Consider the following 16,438-nt stretch of genomic DNA (forward strand, 5'->3'; position numbering starts at 1 on the left):
CAACTGGTAAGTATGGCACCATACACTATGCTGAAACCATTACACCACATGTTGTAGAATCTACTCAGAATGATGTTATTGAACTTAATCCCGTTAGGGTAATTGCAGTGCCAAATGGGAAAACTCACACTTCAGGACTCACTCCTGTCATCACACTTCAGGACTCACTCCTGTCAGACACATCGCCATGCACTGCCCCTTTTCCCGAATGGAATTAAGATCAATGGTGTCTGAATTACCTGATCCTAGGAAAGATCTAGTTGCAAGCTAGGAATACATTAGAGAGCTAGGAAATACTGTGGAGCCCAATAACAAAGACTGGCAGATATTGCTGAGGGCATGTTTACCCTCCAATGTCGACTCAGCGAGATTTATAGCTGACTGTAAATTAGATGAAGAGGTACCCCTTACGGATGTGTACAACCAAGATAATGTAAAGAGAATAAATTTACAGTTAAAAGAGTATTTTCCAGCTGTTGCCAAATGGAACAAAATTTTCTCCATCAAACAAAAAGAGGGAGAAACAGCTGCTGATTATTTTCATCGGGCACTACAGGAAATGGCTAAGTATACAGGCATAGAAGACATTAAGACAAATGTGAATCATAGAGAAGTAGCAGTATCTGTGTTAATGGATGGTTTAAAGGAAGTATTGAGGACGAGGGTACAGACCACCCAACCATGTTGGCGAGGTCTGTCGGTGGCTACTTTGAGAGAGGCCGCTATTGATCATGATCGGAATATCACCAGACACAGGGAGTCACAAAGTGATAAGTTAATGGCCGTAAGTATACAGGCCCTGACCACAAGGCCACCTCAGTATAAATCTCCGACCCCTGTGGGTAAGTCAAATGTGGTAACTTGTTATTACTGTCATAAAGAGGGACATTTTGCACGAGACTGTAGATCGAAAAATGCACAAAAATAATTTCAACCCCCTAGACAACGACATGACACACGAAATTGGGATCAAGGACCGCAGAGACGGAGTTATGAGCCACACGCAGGGGAAACAAAAAGGTATCCCCCAAAAAGAGACTGGCAAGTCACTGATAGTTCCCATTTACCCCCTTCACAGGTAAAAGCTGCCAGCGCAATGCAGGGAGGTCACCACGCACCATAGGGGCGGGGCCACACCTGTAATCTGCAGCCAGTGAAATTAATTGCGAGCCTTGGAAGTGAACCCGAGGTCACAATTGATGTAGCTGGTAAATCTCTAAATTTCCTTGTAGATACGGGGGCGGCCAAGTCAGTGATAAATTTGACCGTGGGCATGAGAACCACTGGTAAAACAATTCCAGCCATGGGAGTAACAGGAGTAGTACAGCACTACCCTTTAAGCAAACCTGTAGAGATTACGATAGGGCCTTTGCATACCAAGCATTCTTTTCTGCTGGCTGCATCGGCTCCGACTAATCTCCTAGGGAGAGATTTACTGTGCAAAATGGGATGCGTCATATATTGTACTCCTGAAGGTGTGTTCTTGGACATACCCGAAAACCACGCTCAGGAGGTGCAGGATATGCTAGACTCCCCAACAAGATTAATGTCCCACACTGTTGTTGTAAATAGGTGTCGGTCCAAGGTAGAGGAAATGATTTCACAGATACCGGAATCACTTTGGACCAAGGATGGACAAGACACTGGATTAATGGCAAACGTAGCCCCAGTAGTTGTGCAAGTAAAAGATGGTAGGATAGCTCCAAAAATCCCACAATACCCTCTGAAGCCAGAGGTGGAGTTAGGAGTTTACCCTGTAATAGAGCGCTTGCTACAACAGGACATTCTGGTAAGAACGTCCAGCACTGCCAATAGTCCCATCTTCCCTGTTAAAAAGAGTGGGGGGAGGGGTCACAGATTAGTGCAGGATCTAAGAGGGATCAACAAAATAGTTGAGAGTCAATTCCCCGTAGTGCCAAATCCAGCTGTCATCCTTATGCAAATCCCTCCCACTGCCAAATTTTTCACTGTGATTGACCTCTGCTCCGCTTTCTTCTCGGTACCTCTGCACCCTGACAGTCAATACTTATTCGCATTTACATACAGAGGAGTTCAGTACACTTGGACTCGATTACCACAAGGTTTCATAGACAGTCCAAGTATTTTCTCACAGGCCCTGCATGATTGTTTACAGTCTTTCCAACCAGAGAGTGGATCAATATTGATACAGTATGTGGATGATTTACTGCTGTGTTCAGATTCACTGGAAGCATCCCTGAGAGATACGAAACAACTCCTGTTTCATCTTTCAGACACAGGACACAAGGTTTCCAAGGACAAGTTACAATTATGCCAAACCCGTGTGAAGTATTTGGGACACTGTCTAACACAAGGACTGAGACACCTTACCGCTGATAGAAATCAAGCAATTCGTGACATGACCCTGCCACAAACCCAGCAACAGATAAGAACATTTTTAGGAATGTGTGGGTATTGCCGTAACTGTATCCCAGGTTTTTCCATACTAGCCCTACCTTTGCAGGAGATGGTCTCCTCAAACAAACCTGATCGGATTTCGCACACAGACGAGTCTGAGATGGCATTTGAGAGACTTAAACAGTGCCTAACGCAGGCACCAGCATTAGGTATGCCTGACTATGGGAAACCCTTTGAGCTGTACGGAACAGAGAGTGCTGGGTGCGCAGCAGGTGTCTTAACCCAGAAGCATGGTGATGCCAGCAGGCCGGTAGCCTACTATAGCGCTCAGCTAGATACGGTAGCGCGATCCCTCCCCACATGCTTGCGAAGCGTTGCAGCAATAGCATTGCTAGTCACAAAGAGCGAAGATGTAGTGCTAGGACACAACCTCACAATTCATACACCACATGCAGTGTCAGCCTTACTGAATTCGGCCCAAACCAGACACGTCTCATCAGCGCGGTTTACAAGATGGGAATTGGCATTGATGGCCTCCGTAAACATCACCATAAGGAGATGCAGCGCATTAAATCCTGCAACATATCTCCCAGGTGTGCCTGGACAGGCACAAAGGGTGGAGGATGAGAGTGATGGTGAAGGAGGATTTAATACAGGGGATGACACGCATGATTGTATGGAATATTTGACCCAAAATTTCACGGCAAGGCCTGACATCAGTGACAACCCACTGGAAGATGTAGATTTTACTTTCTACACTGACGGTAGTTGTCACAGACAGACGGACTCGGGAGACTTGTGTACTGGATACGCAGTCGTAGATGACCAAGGTACCATAGAAGCGGAACCGCTAGGCCCACCACACTCAGCACAAGTTGCTGAACTGGTTGCCCTAACCAGAGCATGTGAATTGGCTAAGGGCAAATCAGCCAATATTTACACAGATTCTAGGTACGCCTTTGGAGTAGTCCATGATTTCGGGGCCCTATGGCGCCTCAGAAATTTCATGACGGCAGCTGGCACACCCGTAGCGCATGCAGCCCACATCAAAAGTTTTCTAACAGCGATACAGGAACCCGACAGAGTGGCTGTTATCAAGTGTAAAGCTCACACATATAGCCAAGACCCGGTATCACTTGGTAACAGCCGAGCAGACGAAGCTGCTAAATCAGCAGCTAGTAACCCCATACAAACAGATAGTACACGACTGATGGTATTTAATACTGTAAACACACAGAAATTGTGTGAAATGCAAAATTTGTGTTCCCCACAGGAAAAGGCAGTTTGGAGGTCAAAAGGATATGGCCAGGAGTCCTCAGGACTCTGGACAGACGGACAGGGTAAGCCAGTGGCACCCAGACCATACCTTCCAAGTCTAGCGGAAGCGGCACATGGGCTGACTCATCTAGGCAAAGAAGGAATGTGTAAGTTGGTAAGAGCTTATTGGTGCGACCCCAGGATTTTCTTCCCATGCGGGTAAAAGAGCGATGACATGTCTCACCTGCTTGAGGAAGAATATCGGAAAGGCAATACTGACAGAGCCATCCCATATCCCTCCGACAGATGGCCCTTTTCAGGTAATACAAATTGATTTCATACAATTGCCACCTTGTAGAAATTTAAAGTATGTATTGGTCTGTATTGATGTGTTCTCAAATTGGGTTGAGCATTTCCCGCGGCCACAAATACCGCTGTATTTACTGCAAAGAAAATTGTGCAGGAATTTGTGTGTAGGTATGGTATCCCTAGAATCATTGAAAGTGATAGGGGTACCCATTTTACAGGTGAAGTCTTTCAAACAATGTGTAAGTTGATGGGAATTAATAGTAAGCTGCACACTCCGTATCGCCCCCAGGCGAGTGCGAAGGTGGAAAGAGTAAACAGCACTATTAAAAAAAAATTGAGCAAGGTAATGACTGAAACAGGACTGTTATGGCCTGAAGCTTTGCCAATCGTATTATACAGCATCAGAACCACTCCCAGGTCCCCTCTTAATCTGTCTCCTTTTGAAATTCTGTTTGGTCGACAACCCCATGTTATGATTAACCCCCAGGATGATTTGAAATGTAACAATGAAGTAACCGTAAAGTACTTGGTTAAGATGAGTAAGCAATTGAGGAATCAGAATGATAATCTAAAGTTGGTGATTCCTGATCTGCCAGACAGTAATTGTCATGACATTGAACCTGGGGATAATGTAATGATACGGAATTTTCTACGCTCAGGTTGCCTTATTGATAGATGGGAAGGACCATATCAAGTCTTATTGACCAGCACAACAGCATTGAAGGTTGCCGAGAGAGAGACTTGGGTCCATTCGTCTCATTGTAAAAAGGTCACTGACCCAGAGAGGTCCCGTGATAAAGAACAGACGGTAGAGGTTGTATCACTAGAGTGTCTGTTCAGGGAGGATTGAGACGACACCTGAGCGCTGAGAATAATAAGACCGGAAGCTTGTCGAGCCAGATTTCTTTTTCCCATTTGTTATTTTCTCCAGTTCCCACCTCCCTCCTATTTCCTTTCCCCTTTCTTATTTTTCTCCTTTTACTCCTCTAAGATGGACTTGCCCCAAGAGACTGTGATCCGGATTTTCCTGTTGACCATGATGTTGACCAGAGCAGTCTGTTTCGGTGAGAGTACCATGGTGGTCGAGAAAGGATCGGGAATGGGTTCTGATGACCAGGATGCAGGCGTAAATTTCCAAGAGCAACATAATCTCCGAGTAAAGGCGAGTATCAGAAAACGATCTGGTAGCATTGACAATAGAAGGAATTGTGAAGGATTGTTAGCTGAAGAGAACTGCATCTGTAGGCATTGTGACAATATAGTTGAGGATGGGTGCATAAAGAAGTGTCAGTACAGTTTTAATGTCCACATGGACCGGCATCCATTGAGTGACTATCACTCCTTAGTGGGTAAAGTGTTAAACCAGACAGACTGTTGGGTATGCGCTCAAGTACCTCAAGGTCATAGCAAATCAGGACTAGTACCATTCCCTTTAACTGTAGGAGAGGTACTTGAGCGAAGTGGTGGGAGGCCGGTGGACAAGAGGTTTAATATCTCTAGTCCTCCTAGTTTGAAGCTCCACCAATATCATCTGGATAGGTCCTTAGTGTGCTTTAACATTTCCAATCCCCGAAAGCCGGGAAATTGGGAAGTGTCATGGAGTAATCAAACCATGACCTTTTCATACAGACCCGACAGAATGCCCATAGACACAGAACTTATACGCCAGATAGCCGACCATGGAAAATATTTCCGGTATAGGTACACTCTAGGAAGTAGGACCATGCGAGTTGGAGAAGTATCACCAGGATACTGTGCACATATCGTACAACCTGATACGTGTACTAAACAGATGGGAGAATTAGGGTTAGGAGATTACACATGGAAAATTAGTAACATGATAATGTCATACTCCGTCCCATATGTTCTCCCCGATGATGCATATTTCATATGCGGGAGGAAGGCGTATAAGTGGCTTGCCCCAAACTCAGAGGGATTGTGCTATATTGGAAAAGTACTGCCTGAAGTAATGACTGTAACCCATAACAAAATGAAAGATATTCACCGCAGTGCCCAAGCTCCTTATACTCACACTCATTACGAGCACGTCGTTAAACGGCACCTGATAGAGAGGATAGAGCACTCAGCCTCTGATCTGATCCATGAATCCACCGGGATTCAATTCCTACTCGCGTTAAATATCACTCGCACCGCCAGAGGAGTGATAAACTATAAATATATATCTGCGCTTGCAAATTTATTAGACAATATCACCGAAATGTATGACGACACATTCAGGTACACTGGGAAAGAGTTACAAGCCTACAAAACAGAACTGGTTCACCATAGGATGATTCTCAATTACCTCACAGCTGTGACAGGCGGATATTGTGTTACCCTAGCAACTCAATATGGAATAAAGTGCTGCACGTACTTTACAAACAGCACGGAGGACCCAGCCGAGGTCATAGACCAAAAGATGGATGACATTTTACAATTAAAGTGGGAGTTTCGAAGGAAACATAATCTCACTCTCGCCGCTGTGGGTAATGAGCTGACCGGTTGAGTGTCATGGTTGAACCCACGAAATTGGTTCTCGGGCTTAGGAGAATGGGCCCAAGGTATTATTATGGATGTAGGGAAATTTCTTTTGTGTATTCTAGGAGTCGTCATATTGGTTGGCCTGATATTTAGATGCGTTCGGGTTTTAACGAAGAGTAAAAGTAATACCAGGGTGATGAGTCTAAGGAGCGAGGACACTGTACTAACAACAACTAATCTGATTTATGACCCAACGATAGAGACAATGTTGTGATGAAAATGTGATTCCACGGTCCGTTTCTTTCACCCGTTTCTCCTTTGTTTTCCTCCAAGGTATAAAGACATCCGCTTGGAAGAAGAATTTGACAACCTCTTTTATACAGACCATTGATGAACTATGCTACAAGCCCCCAATTTCCCTAGTGACTTTAACTTTTACGATAGCCCAATACTTTAGAGACTGTAACTTTATGGACAATGGAACAACTTTTGCTCGTTATTTATAGCAAAAGCACCGAGAGACATCAGACAACATGTACATCAAGACAAGACATCAGACAAGACTTCAATCGGCAAATGCATATTAAACTCACATAGTTTACGACTGCATGTATAATAATTGCTTCTTATATTCACCTCTACAACCTTCAGGTAATGACACACATAGTCGATAGGGAATATAGATACAGATATCAGCACTCACATATCCCCCCATTCATGTATCATCAACTAAATGTGCTCCCCCATTTGTTGCAACCAAAAGCCGAAAAGAGCTCGGTAAAGTTTGACAGCCCATCCACAGACCCGTAATACGGGATAAGAAGGATTCAAATGTATACTTCGCAATACCTCGAAGCTTGATTTAAAACACGTACGGCACGATGATATATGACCCCTCAAACATGGATTCATACACACATGCTTCTACTATTTCACTAGGTCATACCTTTTTCCCACCTGCTCCTCTCATCCCTTTACCCAATCATAAAATGGTATTTACATTATGACATATATTTTTCTTTTTTGAACTGTTTTAGGAAGTGGCAGTTATTGATGACTGCCAAAGGGTGGACTTTCAAAGTCGGAAAAATATCATGCTACACGTTGCCATATATTCACCTCATGCGCTTGCCCGCTGCACGTGCACATTCTCTCCCGTGCGTGCGCATATTCGCAGCTGCGTGACGGCACCTCCACGGCCGTGCGCTCGAGCGCGTGGTATGTGCATTTACGGTAGAGTTTGTGTGCATCTAGCGGGCGACTCAAACGTTAAATAATAAAACCAAATAGTATGTTTTATAGATAATGTTCCCCTTAATAATGACTGTAAGTTTGTTTAATGTAACTGGTCGCTAGACAGAGGAATTCCTCTTTGTATGGTACGAAGGGTCAGACAGGGTTTGAAGGGTTTGACAGGGTTAGTGTCTGGTACCTAACTAAAGAACATTTTATTAGAAACAATCCGGTGCTGGTTAGGTAAAGATTAATCGCTCCTGCGTATAGTTATGTCTATTAGTAGTTTCTGGACATTTACTATATTTGCGGTTCATTATCCATGCGGCGGGAATTCTGAGATTCCCTCCCACCTGAGCAGTTTGATATAGTCACAGCCCACCTGTTCAAACTAACCTATGACCTTTTGTTATGATGCGAGGAGACATTCCTGTGTCCAATGAACAATGAGATTGTAGGTCCCTTTGTAGTATACTGTACGCAGTGTATATAAGGACAGCCAGCCTGGCCAGCTCAGTCTTCTCTCCACAAACGGTTTTCATCTTGACTAACTCGGAGTAGGTACCAGGACTGCGCAGCGATCATTCCCCAGTGTGTGTAAGTTATTCTCTGTGACCATTCTAAATCTCGCTCAAGAGGCTTTCATACAATAGAGGTTAATTAGCATTGCATTGTGCTCACATTACAAAACCAAGGTTTACAGTACAAACTCAATCTTTCACTGTGTTGCATACAAGGTTTACTGAGTGTCATCCCGTGAGCGTCTGCGCCGCTCGCGTTCTCCTCGTGGTCACGAGCGTATGCTACGCTAGTAGCGTAGCATTACGGTAGTCGGCCGCCTATAGCATGCTCGACACCACGCGTTAAGTTGTGAGCGAGCGTGTCGCATGTGCGTCTCGACCACGGCTAAGCGTCTGCTACGCTAAGTGCGTACCCTTACGGTACCCCATACGCAAATTGCGTACTGAGTCTCTTACCCATTTTATAGTGAATGTAATAAGATAAATAGTTAGCTTTATCACCATCCATACCTGTGGTGCATTTCAGTTGTGCGCAGTATATATAGTAGTAGGCCATTGCTATTGATATATTACTGGCATATAATTCCACACATTAAAAAATGGAGAACAAAAATGTGGAGGGTAAAATAGGGAAAGATCAAGATCCACTTCCACCTTGTGCTGAAGCTGCTGCCACTAGTCATGGCCGAGATGATGAAATGCCATCAACGTCGTCTGCCAAGGCCAATGCCCAATGTCATAGTAGAGAGCATGTAAAATCCAAAAAAATAAAGATCAGTAAAATGACCCAAAAATCTAAATCAAAATCGTCTGAGGAGAAGCGTAAACTTGCCAATATGCCATTTACAACACGGAGTGGCAAGGAACGGCTGAGGCCCTGGCCTATGTTCATGGCTAGTGGTTCAGCTTCACATGAGGATGGAAGCACTCATCCTCCTGCTAGAAAACTTAAAAGAGTTAAGATGGCAAAAGCACAGCAAAGAACTGTGCGTTCTTCTAAATCACAAATCCCCAAGGATAGTCCAATTGTGTCGGTTGCAATGCCTGACCTTCCAACTCTGGACGGGAAGAGGTTGCGCCTTCCACCAATTGCACGCCCCCTGCAAGTGCTGGAAGGAGCACCCGCAGTCCAGTTCCTGATAGTCAAATTGAAGATGTCACTGTTGAAGTACACCAGGATGAGGATATGGGTGTTGCTGGTGCTGGGGAGCAAAATTGACAAGGAGGATTCTGATGGTGAGGTGGTTTGTTTAAGTCAGGCACCGGGGGAGACACCTGTTGTCCGTGGGATGAATATGGCCATTGACATGCCTGGTCAAAATACAAAAAAAAATCACCTCTTCGGTGTGGAATTATTTCAACAGAAATTCGGACAACTGGTGTCAAGCCGTGTGTTGCCTTTGTCAAGCTGTAATAAGTAGTGGTAAGGACGTTAACCACCTAGGAACATCCTCCCTTATACGTCACCTGGACCGCATTCATCAGAAGTCAGTGACAAGTTCAAAAACTTTGGATGACAGCGGAAGCAGTCCACTGACCACTAAATCCCTTCCTCTTGTAACCAAGCTCCTGCAAACCACACCACCAACTCCCTCAGTGTCAATTTCCTCCTTAGACAGGAAAGCCAATAGTCCTGCAGGCCATGTCACTGTCAAGTCTGACGAGTCCTCTCCTGCCTGGGATTCCTCCAATGCATCCTTGAGTGTAACGCCTACTGCTGCTGGCGCTGCTGTTGTTGCTGCTGGGAGTCGATCGTCATCCCAGAGGGGAAGTCGGAAGACCACTTGTACTACTTCCAGTAAGCAATTGACTGTTCAACAGTCCTTTGCGAGGAAGATTAAATATCACAGCAGTCATCCTGCTGCAAAGCGGATAACTCAGGCCTTGGCAGCCTGGGTGGTGAGAAACGTGTTTCCGGTATCCACCGTTAATTCACGGACATGTGGACAAGTGGAGCAGGGCAGACTCAGGACCATATGACTGTGACAGCCCACTGGGTAGATGTATTGCCTCCTGCAGCAGGAACAGCAGCGGCGATACCAGTAGCAGCATCTCGCAAACGCCAACTCGTTCCTAGGCAGGCTACGCTTTGTATCACCGCTTTCCATAAGAGGCACACAGCTGACAACCTCTTACGGAAACTGAGGAACATCATCACAGAATGGCTTACCCCAATTGGACTCTCCTGTGGATTTGTGACATCGGACAACGCCACCAATATTGTGCGTGCATTACATCTGGGCAAATTCCAGCACGTCCCATGTTTTGCACATACATTGAATTTGGTGGTGCAGAATTATTTAAAAAACGACAGGGGCGTGCAAGAGATGCTGTCGGTTGCCCGAAGAATTGCAAGCCACTTTCGGCATTCAGCCACCGCGTGCCGAAGACTGGAGCACCAGCAAACACTACTGAACCTGCCCTGCCATCATCTGAAGCAAGAGGTATTAACGAGGTGGAATTCAACCCTCTATATGCTTCAGAGGATGGAGGAGCAGCAAAAGGCCATTCAAGCCTATACATCTGCCTACGATATAGACAAAGGAGGGGGAATGCACCTGACTCAAGCGCAGTGGAGAATGATTTCAACGTTGTGCAAGGTTCTGCAACACTTTGAGCTTGCCACACGTGAAGTCAGTTCAGACACTGCCAGCCTGAGTCAGGTCATTCCCCTCATCAGGCTTTTGCAGAAGAAGCTGGAGACATTGAAGGAGGAGCTAAAACAGAGCGATTCCGCTAGGCATGTGGGACTTGTGGATGGAGCCCTTAATTCGCTTAACCAGGATTCACGGGTGGTCAATCTGTTGAAATCAGAGCACTACATTTTGGCCACTGTGCTCGATCCTAGATTTGAAACCAACGTTGTAACTCTCTTTTCGGCAGACACAAGTCTGCAGAGATTCAAAGGCCTGCTGGTGGGAAAATTGTCAAGTCAAGCAGAACGTGACCCGTCAACAGCTCCTCCTTCACATTCTCCCACAACTGGGGGTGCGAGGAAAAGGCTAAGAATTCTGAGCCCACCCGCTGGCGGTGATGCAGGGCAGTCTGGAGCGAGTGCTGACATCTGGTCCGGACTGAAGGACCTGCCAACGATTACTGACATGGCATCTACTGTCACTGCATATGATTCTGTCACCATTGAAAGAATGGTGGAGGATTATATGAGTGACCGCATCCAAGTAGGCACGTCAGACAGTCCGTATGTATACTGGCAGGAAAAAGAGGCAATTTGGAGGCCCTTGCACAAACTGGCTTTATTTTACCTAAGTTGCCCCCCCTCCAGTGTGTACTCCGAAAGAGTGTTTAGTGCAGCCGCTCACCTTGTCAGCAATCGGCGTACGAGGTTACTTCCAGAAAATGTGGAGAAGATGATGTTCATCAAAATGAATTTTAATCAATTCCTCCGTGGAAACATTCACCAGCAATTGCCTCCTGAAAGTACACAGGGACCTGAGATGGTGGATTCCAGTGGGGACGAATTAATAATCTGTGAGGAGGGGATGTACACAGTGAAAGGGGTGAGGAATCGGAGGAAGAGGAGGAGGTGGACATCTTGCCTCTGTAGAGCCAGTTTGTGCATGGAGAGATTGATTGCTTCTTTTTTTGGTGGGGGCCCAAACCACCCAGTCATTTCAGTCACAGTCGTGTGGCAGACCCTGTGCATGTCCTGTTTATACAACATAAGGGTGGGTGGGAGGGCCCAAGGACAATTCCATCTTGCACCTCTTTTTTCTTTCATTTTTCTTTGCATCATGTGCTGTTTGGGGACTATTTTTGGAAGTGCCATCCTGTCTGACACTGCAGTGCCACTCCTAGATGGGCCAGGTGTTGTCGGCTACTTGTGTCGCTTAGCTTAACCATCCAGCGACCTTGGTGCACCTCTTTTTTTCTTTGCATCATGTGCTGTTTGGGGACTATTTTTTTGAAGTGCCATCCTGTCTGACACTGCAGCGCCACTCCTAGATGGGCCAGGTGTTTGTGTCGGCCACTTGTGTCGCTTAGCTTAGTCACACAGCTACCTCATTGCGCCTCTTTTTTTCTTTGCATCATGTGCTGTTTGGGGACTATTTTTTTGAAGTGCCATACTGTCTGACACTGCAGTGCCACTCCTAGATGGGCCAGGTGTTTGTGTCGGCCACTTGTGTCGCTTAGCTTAGTCACACAGCTACCTCATTGCTCCTCTTTTTTTCTTTGCATAATGTGCTGTTTGGGGACTATTTTTTTGAGGTGCCATCCTGTCTGACACTGCAGTGCCACTCCTAGATTGGCCAGGTGTTTGTGTCGGCCACTTGGGTCGCTTAGCTTAGTCATCCAGCGACCTCGTGCAAATTTTAGGACTAAAAATAATATTGTGAGGTGTGAGGTGTTCAGAATAGACTGGAAATGAGTGGAAATGATGGTTATCGAGGTTAATAATACTACGGGATCAAAATGACCCCCAAATTCTATGATTTAAGCTGTTTTTGAGGGTTTTTTGTAAAAAAACACCCGAATCCAAAACACCCAAATCCGACAAAAAATTTTCAGGGAGGTTTTGCCAAAATGCGTCCAAATCCAAAACACGGCCGCGGAAAAGAATCCAAAACCAAAAGAAAGTCCAAAACCCGAAAAATTTCTGGTGCACATCACTACTTGTAATCATACTGAACCTATCTGGTTATAGAATTTCAGAGAATTGGTCACATGTGTCTGCAAAGACATGTTTAGCTGCTGAGCCGTGCCAAGGCCTCTCCAATATCAGCAGTCCAAACACTACATAATAGCAGTGCCCACATAGGGCCATGTGATTTGTCTACAGTAAGGCCTCATGATAAAGCCTCATACTAAAACACATCCAGACAGAGAGCTAACTTACCCAGGAGCCACCCCCAGGATCTCCCATTAGCACTACAAGGAAAAGCATGCCTTCCAAATGCTGCTCCCATTAAATGCCTTTCTCACACATGCAGACAAACAGTGGCAGTTGCTTTATCATTCCTGGAGATAATTATATATCAGGTGTGAGAAAGGGGGAGGGGTCACAGACAAACAGCAGACAGAGAGGGGGGGGTGCTCCCCGCCCCCCGATATCCCCCCAGACAGATGTGTGTGTTCTAGTATGAACCTTTATCATACCAGGAAGGACTGCTAATATTGGAGAGGCCTTGGCGCGGCTCAGCAGCTAAACATGTCTTTGCAGACACGTGTGACCAATTCTCTGAAATTCTATTACCAGATAGGTTCAGGTATGGTTACAGGTCATTTTGTTAGTGTGCTGGGGGATACCGGTTGGGGGGTGGGGGGGGGGAAGCACCCACACCCTCCCCTTTCTAGCACCTGATATATAATTATCTCCAGGAATGACAGAGCAACTGCCACTGTTTGTCTGCATAAATGCATGATGAACCTGAATACAGGCTGATAATCTGCATTTATATCCGAACACAGAAAGCGGGAGTAGTTGTCAGTTCATCTTTGAATCAGCTCCCTGTGTTTAAGAGGGTTTATTCCTACACTACAAAAACATACTGGTAAATCAGTTGACTTTGCAGAAATTAACTGTAGTGTATTCATGTCAGTGGCGGGCTGGCTAGGGGGCAGAGTGCCGTGTGCCCCCGGGCCGCGCTATCACCAAGTGCCGCCTACTAATCCCATGCAAAAGGGTTCTGGTGGTTCAGTGTGCGCTGCTGCAGCGGCGGATTTGCTCCGACTTTGACTGTCGGCGGCAGTCGCAGTCATGTAGGCTCTCTTACTGTGTGTCACAATTAAAAGCAACGCAATCTGTGATACGGTCGTGTGCTGCCGCGCATAGGTGGCCATATCACAGGAGGCGGCGGTTAGCTGCGGCTTTGTGTACTGTACAGCAAGTGGCGGGGGCAGTGGCAACAGGAGTATGGTACTGACTGTGCTCAGTATATTACTGACACAGCCTCTCTGCTGCTAGAGGCTGTGTCACCCAGGACCCACCCTCACAGATTACATAGGTGACCATGCCGGCAGGGTTAGGGGTAGTGTGTGTGGGAAGCAGGTGCAGGGTTAGGGGTAATGTGTGCAAGGAAAGGGTGCAGGGTTAGGGGTAGTGAGTGTGGGAAGCAGTTGCAGGGTTAGAAGCAGTGTGTGCAAGGAGAGGGTGCAGGGTTAGGGGTAGAGATGAGCGGGTTCAGTTCTCTGATATCCAAACCCCCCTGTACTTCACATTCCGAGCCCAGATCCGAGTCCGGCTCGGGACTTTTCCGCCAGATTTGGAAACCAGAAAGAGGCAAAATGTCATCATCCCGCTGTTGGATTCTTGCGGGTTTTGGATTCCATATAAGGAGCCGCGCGTCGCCGCCATTTTCACTCCAGTCCTGGAGAGTGTAGCGAGAGGACGTGTCTCTCTCCTCAGTGTCTGTCTGTGCGGGAAAGTGGTGTGGCGAGTTGACCTGCTCTTATGTGTCATTCCAGTGCTGTCTTGTGCTGCATTAGTCCAGTGGTGGTATCTTGTGCTGCATCAGTCCAGTCACAGTGGTGGTGTCTTGTGCTGCCTGCCATAAGTCCAGTGGTGGTGTCCTGTGCTGCTGCCGTAAAAGTCCAGTGCTGCTGCCGTAAAAGTCCAGTGCTGCAGCCGTAAAAGTCCAGTGCTGCTGCCGTTTAAGTCCAGTGATACTGCCGTATAAGTCCAGTGGTACTACCGTATTAGTCCAGAGATACTGCCGTATAAGTCCAGTGGTACTGCCGTATAAGGTGTGGTACGGCTGACCGATGGTCTCCTGACCGCCGGTCAGCATAATGATGCCGGAATCCTGGCAGCATACCAATGCTGGGCGGGGAGGGGCGAGTTCAGCAAGCCCCTTCCGGGCTCGGTGGGCTATGGGTGTCGTGGACACCCACGAGTGGAAATAGTCCCTGTTGATCAGCATGCCGACCATAGTGAGGGGGTGGGATTTTGGGGGAGGTCTGCTGACCGCCGGTCACATGAATACCACCCGCCCAGTGATACTGCTGTATAAGTCCAGTCCAGTGGTACTGCCATATAAGTCCAGTGATACTGCCGTATAAATCCAGTGGTACTGCCGTATATGTCCAGTGGTACTTCCGTATAAGTCCAGGAGTACTGCCGTATAAGTCCAGTTCATTTGTACTGACTTTTAAGTCCAGTGGTACTGCCGGATAAGTCCAGTGGTACTGCCGTATAAGTCCAGTGGTACTGTCCTGTGCTGTATATTATTTACTCCAAATAAAGGGGTTATTAATATTTATTCCAAATCATTTTTATAGGGTTTTTCCTGTGTGGTGTAGGGGTACGCTCTCCTTTGCCGGATATTGTTATATAACTCCGGAAAAATAATAGAGAACAAAAATTTGGAGGATAAAATAGGGAAAGATCATGAACCACTTCCTCCTACTGCTGAAGCTGCTGCCACTAGCCATGACATAGACGATGAAATGCCATCAACGTCGTCTGCCAATGCCGATGCCCAATGTCATAGTAGAGAGCATGTAAAATCCAAAAAGCCAAAGTTCAGTAAAATGACCCAAAAAAATAAATTTAAATGGTTTGGGGAGAAACGTAAACTTGCCAATATACCATTTAGGACACGGAGTGGCAAGGAATGGCTAAGGCCCTGGCCTATGTTCATGACTAGTGGTTTAGCTTCACATAACGATGGAAGCCCTCATCCTCCCACTAGAAAAATGATAAGCGTTAAGCTGTCAAAAGCACAGCAAAGAACTGTGCGTTCTAAGATGGTATCACAAAACCCCAAGGAGAGTCCAAGTGTGTCGGCGGTTGCGATGCCTGACCTTCCCAACATTGGACGGGAAGAGGTGGCTCCTACCACCATTTTCACTCCCTCTGCAAGTGCTGAAAGGAGCACCCACTGTCCAGTTTCTGATATTCAAATTGAAGATGTCACTATTGAAGTACACCAGGATGAGGATATGGGTGTTGCTGGCGCTGAGGAGGAAGTTGACGATGAGGATTCTGATGGGGATGTGGTTTGTTTAAATCAGGCACCGGGGGAGACAGTTGTTGTCCGTGGGATGAATAAGCCCATTGCCATGCCTGGGCAAAATACCAAAAAAGCCACCTCTTCAGTGTGGAATTATTTCTCCACAAATCCGGACAACAGGTGTCAAGCTGTGTGTTGCCTTTGTCAATCCGTAACAAGTAGGGAAAAGGATGTTAACCACCTAAGAACATCCTCCCTTATACGTCACATGCAGTGCATTCATCAGAAGTCATTGTCAAGTTCAGAAACTTTGGGTAAGAGTGTAAGCAGTCCATTGACACCTAAATCCCT

Source organism: Pseudophryne corroboree, chromosome 9 (genome assembly GCF_028390025.1).
Source record: "Pseudophryne corroboree isolate aPseCor3 chromosome 9, aPseCor3.hap2, whole genome shotgun sequence".
Taxonomy (NCBI): Eukaryota; Metazoa; Chordata; class Amphibia; order Anura; family Myobatrachidae; genus Pseudophryne; species Pseudophryne corroboree.